This window comes from Bubalus kerabau, chromosome 5 (genome assembly GCF_029407905.1).
Source record: "Bubalus kerabau isolate K-KA32 ecotype Philippines breed swamp buffalo chromosome 5, PCC_UOA_SB_1v2, whole genome shotgun sequence".
NCBI lineage: Eukaryota > Metazoa > Chordata > Mammalia > Artiodactyla > Bovidae > Bubalus > Bubalus kerabau.
In genome coordinates this window covers 122,883,563-122,899,980 of record NC_073628.1, presented here as the reverse complement: position 1 = coordinate 122,899,980, position 16,418 = coordinate 122,883,563, and the positions used below count along the sequence as shown (strand labels likewise).

At 38.4% G+C, this 16,418-nt stretch overlaps 1 protein-coding gene across 1 annotated transcript in view; it reads right to left on the bottom strand.

Annotated features, from left to right (window-relative positions):
- The window catches only part of PLA2G4A (phospholipase A2 group IVA), a 173,010-nt gene extending 157,313 nt beyond the window's left edge, over positions 1 to 15,697 (bottom strand). The window contains exon 1 of the mRNA XM_055582969.1: positions 15,605 to 15,697. The gene's annotated coding sequence lies outside the window, so the exon portion shown is untranslated. The remainder of the gene's footprint in view (positions 1 to 15,604) is intronic.
- Between the last annotated feature and the right edge of the window lie 721 nt (positions 15,698 to 16,418).

The following is a 16,418-nucleotide window of genomic DNA, read 5'->3' as shown; positions in this document are numbered from 1 at the left end:
TGATGCTGAAGCTGAAACTCCAGTACTTTAGCCACCTCATGCGAAGAGTTGACTCATTGGAAAAGACTCTGATGCTGGGAGGGATTGGGGGCAGGAGGAGAAGGGGATGACAGAGGATGAGATGGCTGGATGGCATCACTGACTCGATGGACGTGAGTCTGAGTGAACTCCGGGAGTTGGTGATGGACCAGGAGGCCTGGCGTGCTGCGGTTCATGGGGTTGCAAAGAGTCGGACACGACTGAGCAACTGAACTGACCTGAACTATACCTAACAATGTGGCACAAAATGTCAGGAAAAGGAATGGATTTTGAAAAGTGCATTTATTTCTACAATTTTCTCTCTCCAGACCAGACAGTTTGCAAATATGTCCCCCTAGAGTGTATCTGTGTTTTGTTGAGGGCTCCACTCCCTCTTTAATTGCTGCCTCTTTTTATGACGTACTCAAGATTGCCACAGCAGGGAAAGCCATATCTTTTTCTAAAGAAAACAGTCCAGGGAAAATCCCCAGGAAAACCGTCATGCTGGCTTCAGTGTTTCATGAAAGCCATTTTATTACTGGATGAGTTATAACATTCTGGAGAAGTTTTACTTTTCAACTCACACTGTAACTATTTAAAGCAGCCACTGAGGTTGATCTCATAATTAAAAGTGGGATGCTGACTATGATCTCGAAGTGGAAAAAAATGAAAGAAAAAAATAGCAGGAGTTGTGGAAGATCAGAGGCCCGGTATACCCGCCCATCTCATGGGTTACTGGAAAGCTAAACCATGAAGCATGACATGAGCGTTCTACAAATCCTGGATTGTGTAACATTATGAATTCAAGTTCATCATTCTGTTTTCAGGTTGTAAGAAGTTTTAGAAGGGGCTTCTGGACACTGTGAATGACAATTCGCTTTTGAAATAATCCAGAAATTTAGTCTTTTGCAGGATTAAGAACTCTGTTCATAGAAAGTGTGCATCTGAGGAGGAGTTCTCAGGAGCCCTTAATATGTTTTGTGTCTTGGATCTCTCTGGCAGTCTGATGAAGCCTACAGACCCCATGATACAGTCTGACACTGAAAAATTCTTAAAATGAGAACACTGGGTTACAAAGGAAACCAATTATACTGACATACATGGACTCTATGCAGTGTAGTAGACCTCTTAAATGGTATTTATGTATGCTTTGAAGGCTTGCGTTTTCTCTTGCTACCTTTGTGGAATACACCCATGTAATTCTAAAGTTCAATGTAAAATTTTTTAAGACAGAAGAACTTACAGAATGATAAGGGGTAAAACAATAGAAAACTAAATTGCTTTTGTTCTCCCTCTGCTAGCACTGTAATAAACATGCAAACCCAACCTGAATATTTAGGGGTTACATATAATAAGCATATGGAGAAAGAAATGGCAACCTCCTCCAGTATTCTTGCATGAAAAAGCCCATGGACAGAGGAGACTGGAGGGCTGCAGTCCATGGGGTCACAAAGAGTCAGACATGTCTGAGCGACTAACACACACACACACACACATAATAAGCAGAAATAAATGCACTTTTCAAAACCCATTCCTTTTCCTGGCATTTTGTGCCACGTTGTTAGGTATAGTTAAGGTTGAAATGAACTAGAAATACTCATTTGCTCCAAATTATGAAGTTTACATTTCCTCAACCTTTGATCAACAGCAGAGAACAGAGACAAGAACATAAATAAAACCTGTAAGAATGTTTCAGTTGAGCTTCCACCCATGAAATATAATGCCTCAATGGGTTTGCGAAAATGCAAAATTACCAAAAGCAAAGTTACACTCTTCCCTTCATTTTGGACAGGAAGATGTTTGATAACTATACCACAGCCTAAGGAAATATGGGCAGCACCAGGAATAAAGTCCAGGATGACTTTCCAACACATGTTAGACATGTGTCATTGAAACAGGGAGGGAAGGAGGACAAAGAGGCATCTCCTGAGTGCTAGGCAGTGCATTTGAGAAACATCCGAGCCAGAAGCACACTCAAGTTCATCTGATCACAAAGAGCTTCCTCTCCATACCTCCCTGCCCAGCCTGACACACACAGATTCACTGCTTCCACTCATGGAAGCACCTGGCCATCAACAGTATAAAATTAGAGACTTCAATAAAAGTACTTATGAAAAATGGCTATTGAATCAAAAATTTATTACAACAAGATTTTTTTTTAAACTTTGAGGAAATACAAGAGTCAGTATTTCTTTTTTTTTAATAACCTTTATAAAACTTTTTCAGAGAAGGCAATGGCAACCCACTCCAGTACTCTTGCTTGGAAAATCCCATGGACGGATGAGCCTGTTAGGCTGCAATCCATGGGGTCGCTAAGAGTTGGACACGACTGAGCGACTTCACTTTCACTTTTCACTTTCATGCATTGGAGAAGGAAATGGCAGCCCACTCCAGTGTTCTTGCCTGGAGAATCCTAGGGACGGGGGAGCCTGGTGGGCTGCCATCTATGGGGTCGCACAGAGTCGGACACAACTGAAGTGACTTAGCATAGCATAGCATAAAACTTTTTATTCATATTGGAGTAAAGCTGATGAACAAAGTTGTGATAGTTCACGGTGAACAGTGGAGGGACTCAGTCATATATATACATGTATCCATTCTCCCTCCAACTCCCATCCCATCCAGGCTGCCTCATAACACTGAGCAGAGGTCCCTGTGCTATCCAGTAGATGCTTGTTGGTTATCCATTTTAAATAGCAGTGTGTACATGAAAAGACCCTTCTTTTCAATGGTGGATTACAATCACTAAATGTTTCAGCTCTCTTTACATTGCACAGTTATATTCTTTGCAGCCAAAGATGGAGAAGCTGTATACACTCAGCAAAAACAAGACCAGGAGCTGACTATGGCTCAGATCATGAACTCCTTATTGCCAAATTCAGACTGAAATTGAAGAAAGTAGGGAAAACCACTACCATTCAGGTATGACCTAAATTAAATCCCTTATGATTATACAGTGGAAGTGAGAAATAGATTTAAGGGCCTAGATCTGACAGATAGAGTGCCTGATGAACTATGGCATGAGGTTCGTGACATTGTACAGGAGACAGGGATCAAGACCATCCCCATGGAAAAGAAATGCAAAAACGCAAAATGGATGTCTCGGGAGGACTTACAAATAGCTGTGAAAAGAAGAGAAGCCAAAAGCAAAGGGGAAAAGGAAAGATATAAACATCTGAATGCAGAGTTCCAAAGAATAGCAAGAAGAGATAAGAAAGCCTTCTTCAGTGGTCAATGCAAAGAAATAGAGGAAAACAACAGAAAGGGGAAGACTAGAGATCTCTTCAAGAAAATTAGAGATACCAAAGGAACATTTCATGCAAAGATGGGCTCGATAAAGGACAGAAATGGTATGGACCTGACAGAAGCAGAAGATATTAAGAAGAGATGGCAAGAATACACAGAAGAACTGTACAAAAAAGATCTTCATGACCCAGATAATCACGATGGTGTGATCACTGACCTAGAGCCAGACAATCTGGAATGTGAAGTCAAGTGGGCCTTAGAAAGCATCACTACAAACAAAGCTAGTGGAGGTGATAGAATTCCAGTTGAGCTATTCCAAATCCTGAAAGATGATGCCGTGAAAGTGCTGCACTCAATATGCCAGCAAATTTGGAACACTCAGCAGTGGCCACAGGACTGGAAAAGGTCAGTTTTCATTCCAATCCCAAAGAAAGGCAATGCCAAAGAATGCTCAAACTACCACACAATTGCACTCATCTCACACGCTAGCAAAGTAATGCTCAAAATTCTCCAAGCCAGGCTTCAGCAATATGTGAACCGTGAACTTCCTGATGTTCAAGCTGGTTTTAGAAAAGGCAGAGGAACCAGAGATCAAATTACCAACATCCACTGGATCATGGAAAAAGCAAGAGAGTTCCAGAAAAACATCTATTTCTGCTTTATTGACTATGCCAAAGCCTTTGACTGTGTGGATCACAATCAACTGTGGAAAATTCTGAAAGAGATGGGAATACCAGACCACCTGATCTGCCTCTTGAGAAATTTGTATGCAGGTCAGGAAGCAACAGTTAGAACTGGACATGGAACAACAGACTGGTTCCAAATAGGAAAGGGAGTATGTCAAGGCTGTATATTGTCACCCTGTTTATTTGACTTAGATGCAGAGTACATCATGAGAAATGCTGGACTGGAAGAAACACAAGCTGGAATCAAGATTGCTGGGAGAAATATCAATAACCTCAGCTATGCAGATGACACCACCCTTATGGCAGAAAGTGAAGAGGAACTCAAAAGCCTCTTGATGAAAGTGAAAGTGGAGAGTGAAAAAGTTGGCTTAAAACTCAACATTCAGAAAACGAAGATCATGGCACCTGGTCCCATCACTTCATGGGAAATAGATGAGGAAACAGTGTCAGACTTTATTTTTCTGGGCTCCAAAATCACTGCAGATGGTGACTGCAGCCATGAAATTAAAGGACGCTTGCTCCTTGGAAGGAAAGTTATGACCAACCTAGATAGCATATTCAAAAGTAGAGACATTACTTTGCCAACAAAGGTTCGTCTAGTCAAGGCTATGGTTTTTCCTGTGGTCATGTATGGATGTGAGAGTTGGACTGTGAAGAAGGCTGAGCGCCAAAGAATTGATGCTTTTGAACTGTGGTGTTGGAGAAGACTCTTGAGAGTCCCTTGGACTGCAAGGAGATCCAACCAGTCCATTCTGAAGGAGATCAGCCCTGGGATTTCTTTGGAAGGAATGATGCTAAAGCTGAAACTCCAGTACTTTGCCCACCTCATGTGAAGAGTTGACTCATTGGAAAAGACTCTGATGCTGGGAGGGATTGGGGGCAAGAGGAGAAGGGGACAACAGAGGATGAGATGGCTGGATGGCATCAATGACTCGATGGATGTGAGTCTCAGTGAACTCCGGGAGTTGGTGATGGACAGGGAGGCCTGGCGTGCTGTGATTCATGGGGTCGCAAAGAGTCGGACACGACTGAGTGACTGATTTGATCTTATCTGAATGGTTCCAAGTCTATAACCACTGTCTTCTAGGGAGCACTGAGGTGGCCTTAGGAGCTTGCAGGAGTTGAGGAGTAAGATATAAATCATACACAAGAACCCAGCTAGACATCCAAGAAAGGTTGGCAAGGCAACAGTTAAACTTTTAGAACTTAACAATCTGTCAAATAGGAAGGAAAAGGAGCCCAGCAGGATGGCTCCTGGAAATAGGTAAAGGCACTGAGGGTCACTGAAGTATAGAACCAGACCTACCAGTTGGCTAAGCCCAGAGTCCAAGAGTTTAAAAGAACAAAGACTCAGTCCTTGCCAATCAGATGCTGGAAATGAAGCTAATTTATGACTACTCCCTACTAGTTAATAATTACCCTAGAAAAAAGGATGTGTATTCTACAAGCTCATGAATTTCTATGTATTTTTGTTTTCGGTGTTTTGTTTTATTTGCTTTGTGTATTTGGTGGTTTATTTTAAGGATTTCTAGATTTTCTTTCACTCTTTAAAGATTTCACTCTTTCTAGATTTCTTTCACTCCTGCTGAAACAAAACAAAACAAACTTCCCCAGAAAAACTTAAGCCATTCTGGCTTCTCTAGGTTTGCTCTTGGCATTTAAACATAGCTGGAGAAAAACCACCGAACCTGGCAAACTGGTTTTTAATCTTAGGTTCACTTTCTCAAATCTCAGAGAGGCTCTCACGACTACACAGCATCTCTCTAAATTGTTCTGGTGCCCTTGTATGCCAACACTAGAAAGACTTTCTTCTCCCCTTCAAGTCTCTCATGTAACCCCACCCTCACTCTTGGCTGTGACCTCATTTCCCTTCACTGAAAAAACAGAACGCAGCAGGCTGAAGTTCCCCGTCTTCCCACCAGCGACTCTGCAAACCTGTCTGCCCAGGCACTCGGGTTCTCCTTCTCCCCGTCATGAAGGAGGCAGAGTTCCTCCTCCTGTTGCGACCCATGGATGGCTTCTAGACACAAAATCCCTCTATCTTCCTCAGGTACTTCCCCCTAATGGCCATGCCTTTCTTTCCTAAGTTATCAAACTTTACTTTCTACTAGATCAGCTGATTGGCAAATTTTGCTAGTCTCCCCGCTGACTTCACATTTCTTTTCCCTTCATGTTTCCATTTTTTAAAAAATAGTAGGAATACACCACTTTCTTTAACGACTAGAAAAACAATTATGGTTACTATTAAAATATCCATAAATTACCAAATAAAGCTGAAAAAAAAAATCCCTTCCAACCTGTTTTCCAGTGTCGAAGATTGCCTTCTCTCTGGGTGTTTTTCCACCCTCTTTTTCCATCAGTGAACATGTCTGGGGTCTCTCAAAAGACAAACTCCCACTTCTACACTCTGTGACCACATCAGTAGCAAAGATGCTACAACATAACTCCTCAGGATTCTGCCAAGAGTGTCTCCATTTTTACGTTGTGTTTCGTGGACAGATTTCTCAAAAGGGCCATTTGCTCCCAGTGTATCTATTCATGTCCTCAGAGTCCTTACCTCCCATCCCCTCAGCCATGTTATCGAATCCCCACCACTCCACTGGAACTGCTTTTATTACCACCACTAATGACGTCCAAGTTTTCAAATGTGGTTGTCAACTGTCCTATCCTGTTTCTCTGGAACCACTTTGCTTTTGTGGTTCCATGACATCATCCTAACTCCTGGTTTTCCATCAGATTTCTTGGTTGTTCCTTTGCAGGCTTATTTGCAAATGCTGTTCTCTGTCTGAAGCTCCCATCTGAGCTTCACCACCCTCAATCCCTTCCCCTTTCATGCCTGGCTTCTCAACCCTCACATCCCAGTTTAAATTTTACCTCCCCAGGAAACCTTTCCTTCACCTCCCCAGGTTAGCCTGTACTAATAAAGTCCATTTGCTCCTCTTATTATTTGCTTAATTATTATCTCTCTCCTCCAAGAAGGAATTAGCTCTTTATTCAGGTATGTCATAAACGTAGCACAGTGCCTAGCATGTAGTTAGTATTAATTAAAACATACTGAATTCGTGAAGGAAAAAATGTGCATAGCCCAGAGATCAAATATTCCTGGATAATACTAGCATCTGCCTTTTTATTTCCTTGACCCAGCAGGTAAAATTCTTAAGTGAAAAAGTGAGACAGACTATCTAACATGCTTTCTCTAATACCTCTTCTTCTTTGAAGAATTTAAAAAAGGTATATGTTTCCTACTCTTTTCTTAGGCATGTTACATATATTAATGAATGCGTGTGCATGCTAAGTCACTTCAGTCCTGTCCGACTCTTTGCCACCCCATGGTCTGTAGCCCACCAGGCTCCAGCTCTTCCCTGGAATTCTCGGGGGAAGAATACTGGAGTGGGTTGCCATGCTCTCCTCCAGGGGATTTTCCCAACCCAGGGATCAAATCATATTCATGAACAGTATCTAGAAATTCTTTTCTTCACAGAAACTTATAATTTCTACAAGAGTGCTCTTTTCATTGTGACAATAGCTCATAAGGTATTAATCAACCAAACCAATTTATCAATTTAACACATAATTTAAGCAGACAGTAAAATTTTCTGCAAACACTGAATGAGTCTCAAAAAACTGGTTCTTCTATTGCTTTTCACTGACAACAGAGGGGTCATTAGTGATAAAAATAAGAAAAAATCTCATATAAACATTGTGAACTTTTATATATTTTAAATATAAACCCCTGATTGTCACTGCCTCAAAAAATAAGTACCATGCATCTTAATATTTTGCAACTAAATTTTTAATTAAGAAATCTTTTTAAATTAGAATTTTTGCTGTGAGAAATCATCCTAAAATATGTTAAGAGCATACTTATCAATGATATAATGATATTCTGAAGTTATATTTGAACATGAATTCCCATTGCACACTGAAAGCAATGATTTTGAAAACTATTCCATGAACTACAGAAATGCCCTAGCATTGTCTCTTTGAGATCTAAGTTCATATAACCTCAACCAGTTTTAAACTCGTCTGCCACTTCTTCATGACAGTTGCATGGAAAGGAAGTTGATACCTGTTTGAGGTAGATAATAACAGGGATTGAAGGATTACAAATGCAGGAATCTAGTATGTCCTCAAAACCATATGCATCTTTAGATACTTTCCTCCAGGATGCTGCTGCTGCTGCTGCTGCTAAGTCACTTCAGTCGTGTCCAACTCCGTGCAACCCCATAGACAACAGCCCACCAGGCTCCCTTGTCCCTGGGATTCTCCAGGCAAGAACGCTGGAGTGGGTTGCCATTTCCTTCTCCAATGCATGAAAGTGAAAAGTGTAAGTGAAGTCACTCAGTCGTGTCTGACTCTTCGCGACCCCATGGACTGCAGCCTACCAGGCTCCTCCATCCATGGGATTTTCCAGGCAAGAGTACTGGAGTGGGGTGCCATTGTTACTTAATTGCTCTAAATTACTTTCCTTACTGGACAGATGGCACTAGTGGTAAAGAATCTGCCTGCCAATGCAGGAGACACAAGAGACATGAGTTTGATCCCTGGGTTGGGAAGAACCCCTGGAGAAGGAAATGGCAACTCCCTCCAGTATTCTTGCCTGGAAAATTCCATGGATAGAGGAGCCTGGAAGGCTACAGTCCATGGGGTTGCAAAGAGTTGGACGCAACTGAGCACATGTACACACATGCACTTTTCTTACTACTCACATAATATTGCATCAACTACATATAAAAAGACCACAAAATGGACTACCTTTTTGTCTCAAGAAATACAAAATGAGAACCTGGGGACAATTCTGGCGTTCCAGAGGTTAAGACTCCACGCTTCCGCTGCTGGAGGCATCAGTTCGATTCCTGATCGGGGAATAAGATCCAGCATGCCAAGAAGAGGCTGAAGAAAACTTACAGACACCAGTTATCTCCTCTTAAACAATCCCAGGCAGACACTGTCTCTTCTACAATTACAGATGCAAGAATCTCTCAAGAATACATAAAGGGTCTAACATCTCAAGTTACTGCTGAGGTACGGCACTCATCTTGTTGAAGCTGTGGACATAAAAGTATGGGGCAAATAGGAAGTGTGCCAGTTTACTGACCAAAATTCAGAAGCTACCTGCTGACCTAATGTATCAAATGGCACAGTTTCATCTAGCAGTCAAACATGACCTACTGTGTATTATTTATGATGGAGTTTTATATATATGTGTAATAAGCCACTCTATAACTAAAGTTGATTTTTACTCCAGAAAAAAAAAAAATATTTAGTTTAGGTAAGCTACTGAGTTGTTTGGAAAGGTTAAATAATTGTTTTTCATACAAATGATAAATCCAAAGTCAGAGTAACTATTTTGATACAAATGCTTTAAGCTAACCACCAATATTAATGAGGCCAAAAGAACCATAGGCTCTACAGGTTGTACTCAGAATATTCTAAAAAATGCTCTATTACTAAATAAAAGCAAAACCTTCGGTAGAATTCATGTTTTTTGTACAATTCATAATATGTCTATTTTGTATTTTTGGGTTAAACTTCATATACCTTATTTTCTTAAAGTAGCATATATCTCTATACAATGCTAAATAGTTACAAAGTAAGAAATTCTAAATTATATAATATTTCTTGAGACTTCCCTGGCAGTCCAGTGGTTAAGACTCTGTGCTTTCAATGCAAGGGGTGCAAGTTCAATCTCTAGTCAGGAAAATAAGATTCCACATGCCCTGCAGTGCCTCAGGCAAAAATAAATTAATTAATTAAATGGGAAAAAAAGGAAAAAAAATTGTAATTAAAAAGGAGCTAATTCAACAAATAAATAAATCATATACTACTTCTTCAATCATTCTTAAATGTTTATGTAACTTTCTCTATTATGTCAATCAGTAATCCCATTATAAGAACAGAATAGTTAATAGGGGAATTGTTGGGATGTATACTCTCTAGTTCTTCCCCTGTAATTTTTCTGATGTTAACACAAACAGGAAGAGGTTGACAGTCTTAAATAACATGCATCAAAACTGGAAATATAAACCAATCAATTAGTCAATTGAAGCATACCAAATGCATCAAAATAAAAATCATAAGACTTGGATACTAAATAAACTAGAGCAAGTCCCCAACATATGAACTAGTTCTATTCCAAGAGCGTATTCATAAGTCCAACAAAGGTAGCCTAGGTACCCAATTAACACAAGTGACTATATAGTGCTGTACTATAACGGGTTTATATTAATAATATTTGTCACACAAATAATATAAACATTAAAAAACCAACACAAAAAATAAAGAAAACATTTTAAATCTTACAGTACAGTACTTTGAAATGTACAGTAGTATGGTATAACAGCTGGCATACAGGGGATGCAACATATGTTCACATCTTTGAAAGTTTACAACTTGAAGGTTTGTATATAAGGGACTTACGGTATTTAACTGTCCAACCATACCTCTTTCACATTTGTAAAATGTGAGTATCTGCTCTGCTAACTTACATGGTTATTATGTGAACAAAGTTCTTAAGCAATCTCTTTACAAACCACAAAACGCTATGCAAACAAAAGGTATTATTGTTCCTCTGATATTTTGTTTCAAACTATGTAATCAGAAAACAGACTGTAAATTAAATAAAATGAAAAACAAAGCTCAGTGTTATAAAAATGAGTTTTTCATATTATGGAAGACTGAAATCACACATATTATGGATATTTGTTTTCTAACTCAAAACAAACTATTACCTAAAATGCATAAACTTCCCTGCAGACTTCAGAAGTCAAGCAAATGAGGAAGATTAAGGAAAAGGGCGCAGTTGATTTACAAGTGCACTCTCCTCCCTATAAAAAGGGAAAGCAAGGGAAATGAGTGCAACGTGGTCCCAGTCCTTCATCTTTGACTCAGTGGTTATTAAACTCTGACAGGGATCACTTACAGACGATTGCTGAGTTTCACTAAAGCTATTTCAACTCATTCAATAAGCAATCAAACTGGTGGTGCAGCTTCATAAATCGGCTTATGGAGAACACAGAATTATTTAAGCTTATTTTATATTTGTATGATGGAGAAATAAATTATATATTCAAAGAATGTTCTAAGGGTGGACCAGAAATCAAAGAGAATCCCCAAAAAAGTGAGAATCACACTGGCAAGGGTAGCAAAATTTGGGTGCATCTCTTTTTCTCAGGTGTGTAGCAGCATCAAAAGACAGCAACAAAATCGGCTCTGGGGTACTGGTTTCTTTGGAAAGAACTCCAGAACCAACTGTTTGGTTCTCCCAACTGTCACTGCCCTAGTGGCCAAGGAGCAGAAGATCAATAGCTAAAGCTTAAATTCATTGTCTCTAAGTTGGTTCTTGACAAACATGGACACCATTTTTCTTACAAAGCCTTTAGAAAGAATCATCTGTAACCCTTAGTCCTGTCTCCATCTTCTCTGCATTAAGCAAGTCTGGACGTTCCTAAAGCTGTGGGCGATTCTACAAAAGTTTTGGCCCTCTTCTCGGAAACCTCTTCTACATCCCAGATTTTGTAGAAAATGACAGTCGATGAGAATAAAAATAACTTGCTTTCATTTTTCTATGCATCTCACCCACTTTTTACTAAAAGTTATCAGGAAACAATATGAACAATCCTCTAAACTTGAAAAAAGCAATGTTTACAGAATTTCTATTTCCATTTCAAAATTTGGCCCTTAATGTTAAGACCCCTAACACTCTTCAAAATTATTGAGGACCTGAAAGGGCCTTTGATTATATAAATTATATCCATTGATATTTACCATATTAGAAATTAAAACTGAAAAAAAGATTTAAAAATCACATTAAAAGAGGCAATTCATAAACACAGAGACAGAAGAGGCTGTCATGAAAACTGTTCAACCTTATTTCTAAAAGAAATGCAAATTTAAACAAGATACCATTTTCATAGAACAATTGTCTCAGTTTTTTGATTTGCTGTTATTTGTTCTGTTTATATATTAACATCATGTTGGCTTAGGGAAATTATACTCTTATTCTATTTATACATGGATACAATATTTATCAACAGAAAATTGGCAAAAATAATAACTAGCACTCTACAATATTTTGCTGAATATTTTTTAAATCCTCTAGATACTCAATAAATATTATTATTAACCTTTTACAGTTGACAAAAGAACATTTTGATAAAGCATTTGACTTAATGATCTCACCTGTACTTAGGAGAACTTTTAATAGAACTTGAAAAATACATTTTAAGAATCTATCCAGGACTTCCCTGGTGGCACAGGAGATAAGAATCCACCTACCAACGCAGGGGAGACTGGTTTGATCCCTGTCCAGAAGATTCCACATGCCACAGAGCAACTAAGCTGGTGCGCGATGACTGCTGAAACCCCAGCGCAGCAACTACCGAGCCCTCATGCTCCAGAGCCTGTGCTCCACAAGAGAAGCCACATCAATGAGAAGCCCAATCGCTGCAATGAAGAATAGCCCCTGCTCGCTGCAACTAGGGAAAGCTGGCACACAGCAATGAACACCCAGCACAACCGAAAATAAATAAATAAATAAAATTTAAAAAATCTATCCAAATGAAATAAACAAACATTTGTATTGAGAGGTCCTAAGTGAAACACTATTAATAACAGCAGAAAATTTTCATCCATGTAAAGATCTAGCAATTTATAATCAGCCAATACAGAATTTCCACTGACAAAAAATTAGATCTTAGAACCATACTCTCTGGTTCATGGCTAGATTGCCATTGCTTGCATAGTGCCTGACACATAGGAGGGCTCAGTAATATTTGTTTATTATATGAATGAATATTAAAGAAAAACCAAAGACTATAAAAATGTCTTGAGAGAAAATTTCATGATTGAGGAGAAGCATGTTACAAAACAGCATGAACAGCGCATTAAATTAATTAAACATGGAGGTCATTAGACTAAGGTGACCCTAATCCCACCACAACCTGCATCAGCAAACCAAAATTTAAGCCAGTAAATGCCTCAAAGTTACAAAATCAAAAACTAAGGACAATCATTCTGAAACAGCCAACTAAGCTTTAAGCTTTAGTCAATCAATATATTTCTTACTCTGCTTCTGCTTTAACTCTATAAAATCTCTCCCCCATATAGTGTCAGTGAAGCATTCCTAACCACTTCTGATTGGGCACTGCCTCATGCCAATCACTTTTTCCTCAAATAAACTCAAAAATTTTTAATATGCCTCAGTTTATCTTTTAACAAGTGTGATCACAATTTTGTGAAATCTACATATGGATGAATGTATTACAGAAAAATGTCTAGAAATATAAAGAGATGTATATAGTTGAATTCCTTGTGTCTATGCTGATGCATGCTAGTTACTCAATAAATATTTCTGATTGAATAAATGACATTTTAAAAGTAGTTACCCCTTAGGGGGACTATATGCACAGTTTTCCTTTTCCTCTTTGCAATTTCTATATTTGACAAGATTTAACCAATAAGGATGAATTATCTTTGTAATAAATAAGAATATGATAAAACATAATTATGCTGGGAAATGTCATTAGGAATTTTGGAGCACAAGTAGCAAATATAGACATCCTACAATCTAATAAAAAAAAAACATGTATCTTACTTCCCTATTATGTTTTACTGATTGCATTTGGCGATAAGAAATATCAGATGTTACAGAAAAATAGCAAGCTTAAGATTGTACAGCTACTATTGGGGTGAAGTCTAGAATGTAGGTCATTTGATCTCCAGGCAAGTAGTTTTTCCATTACACCAATTATTTAGAGTTCTGAAACACTAACGGAATAAATGCAATATTTACTATAAGGCAGTTCTTATAAGTGATATAATTTTCTAATTATTTTATACTGTCAGAAAACTCCAAAATTCTAAGAAATACTATGTTTTCACATGACATGAATCATTTGGAGAATCTGAGATTCCTAAAGGTGTTTAAAAATTTGTGCATTTTAGAGGAACGTATGTCATTATTCAGGGAAGGGGTCTATAGCTTTCATAAGATTTGTAAAAGGGTCTGTGAAAATAAAAAAGAAGTTGAGAATGACTAAAGCTTAACTCTGCAAGCAAGAGGAAGAAAAAAACTAATGGTAAATAAAAGGCATAAGAGAGGAAAAGGAACCACAGCTAATTCTGTCTTCCTCTTTTTTATTCCTGGAACATATTTTTTTAATATGCAAACAATTTGGTTTTTATGACTTTGCTTTCTAAGCAGACACTAAGAATGATACTAATGGGTTAAAAACACAGGCAAATTACCTCTGTGGGACGAGCTTTATCAGGTACTGTTAGCAAGAAGCTGATAAATGTAAAATGTAGAAAAAAAGAAAAAAGAAAAGAAAGAAATTAACATTGCAAGTCACTTTTGAGATATTTTTCATTCATGTTTAATTGAGAAAAGGAAAATTATTAAATAGATTTCTTAGTTTCTTGTCCCATGAAATGTGCTTCCCCTACAGGAAGTTTGTGAAGCAGTTTTGAGCAAATGCAGATTAAACACTTCTCTGTGCATTTCACAATTATTGCTTAAATGAAAATTTAACTCTTTCTTGCACACTGAAAGAACCAAATACCTGTTGTTTAATCCCAATATTCAACTTGATCGGCAAGGTTTAGAGATATCTGGAATATAATTTTAAAACTCTTAAGCAAGATTTGTTTCATTACTCTTCCCTGCAAACTTCTCTTAGGCCACAGTTTCAAATTTGTGCAACAAACAGAAATAAAACAAAACAGAAATTCCCTTTGAACCCAAAAGGTTATACATGCAAATATCATAGCTTGAAATTGACATACATCCAAATGGTCTGCCTCCAGTATGCTCCATCTCCCTTAGATGAATAAGTGCTTACGTCATCAACCAACCTGAAGACCATTTCTTGTTTTACTTTTTGAGGTCAATTCTAAGACTAAAATGAGTACATTAAATAAGTTAAACCACTATCATTTCAAATCCAAGTGGCTTTTTTATTTTTTTTTTTAAGGAATGCTTTCAATACAAAATTACTAAAATAGTTTCACACTCAAAACTTAACTTTCTTATTTGAGCAAATCTTTTCCACATCTAGTTTCAAGCTCTGCCCTCTTGGCATGTCCAATAACTTAGAAGGACGAATCAGAAGGCCAGTCATTGTACAATTATTTTTTCAATGTTGTCTGTCTTTTTGCACAACACTGCTACACATTAAATACCCAGGTACGCTTTGCATAAGTAACCGAAATGACCGTTTTTCAATTAAACCTTAAATGAATCGATAAATTCCTTGGCTAAAGATCCTCAGGGCTGTCAAACAGCAGGTTGCTTGAGTATGGGTATTGGCCACCACCTCACGTGGAGCTCTAGCTAGAGTGACCTCGCCGCGGTTCTGAACGTTAGCTTTCTTTCCGGGCTGTACAAGAAGGAAACGCCTTATCTCGGACTCCACAGTGCATCTAGCCCCCGGAAAGCAAATCGGCATTTGTTAGAAGGAAATTAAGGTCCCCCGATCTGTGTCTCATTGCAAAAGGCAGAGGACATGCAGACTTTCGAGAGAGCGATGACTCCTAGTCTTCCCTCCGTCCCTTCTTCCTTCCAAGCAAAGTAGAAACTAAAAGTTAGCGAGAGTGGGAGCGAGACCTGGAGCTAGCGGGGGTGGGGGTGGGGGAAGAGTAAATAGATTGCTTACAGTTCCCAGAGTTACAGTGAGATCCTTCGGGCTCCTTTACGCCTCTAGTTTTCTGTCGGGATCCTTTCTTAGCCCGGGACCACAGAGAAGTTCAAGTCTTACCCTTGGTAGGAGGGGCTAAAATGTGGGCTGGTTTCCTTTCGTCTTTGCAGATGCGTTAAGGTGGAATTAAAGAGGAAGGGAGGGAAAGCGCTGTTCTTGGAGGAGCTAACATCTTAAATGTCAATGTTTACTGTTTAGAACTAGGAGCCTGAAGTCAGCCAACATGCACAAGTAAAATGTAAGTTAACCAGTTCTAAATGTCATGGATGCTGTGTATGTGTGTATGTTTGAAAATACTTCTTGTCCTTAAGTAGCTACTGCTTCCTCCTTTTTTTTCTAAACAAGAACTCAATTGAAAAGATGAATAACCCATTTTTTTCCTCTTTACAAAGGCAAAGTTTATAACGAACCTAAAATATAGGCTACACATTTTGGAGATGAACTATTAGACCACTTTAAAAATGAAATCCATTTAAATATTTCCTCTCCAAACACCAAAGGCCAGTTAATAACCACGTGTTTGTAAATTTAAGATTAAAGACATACCAAAGAATGTAATACATATGTTGGGATTTAGGGGGAAAAAAATCAAATCAGGTTAAATCAAAAATATGCAAAGTAAATTCAAATACCTGATGTCACTGTAACAAAGAAGGTATGTAGATTAAATTTATCCAAATTCCATAAGAATCAATTAGTGTCTTTAAAGACTGACCTATCCATTTAGTATATCTTGCTTTTCAAACACAGGATCTTCTAATTTGGTCTTTTT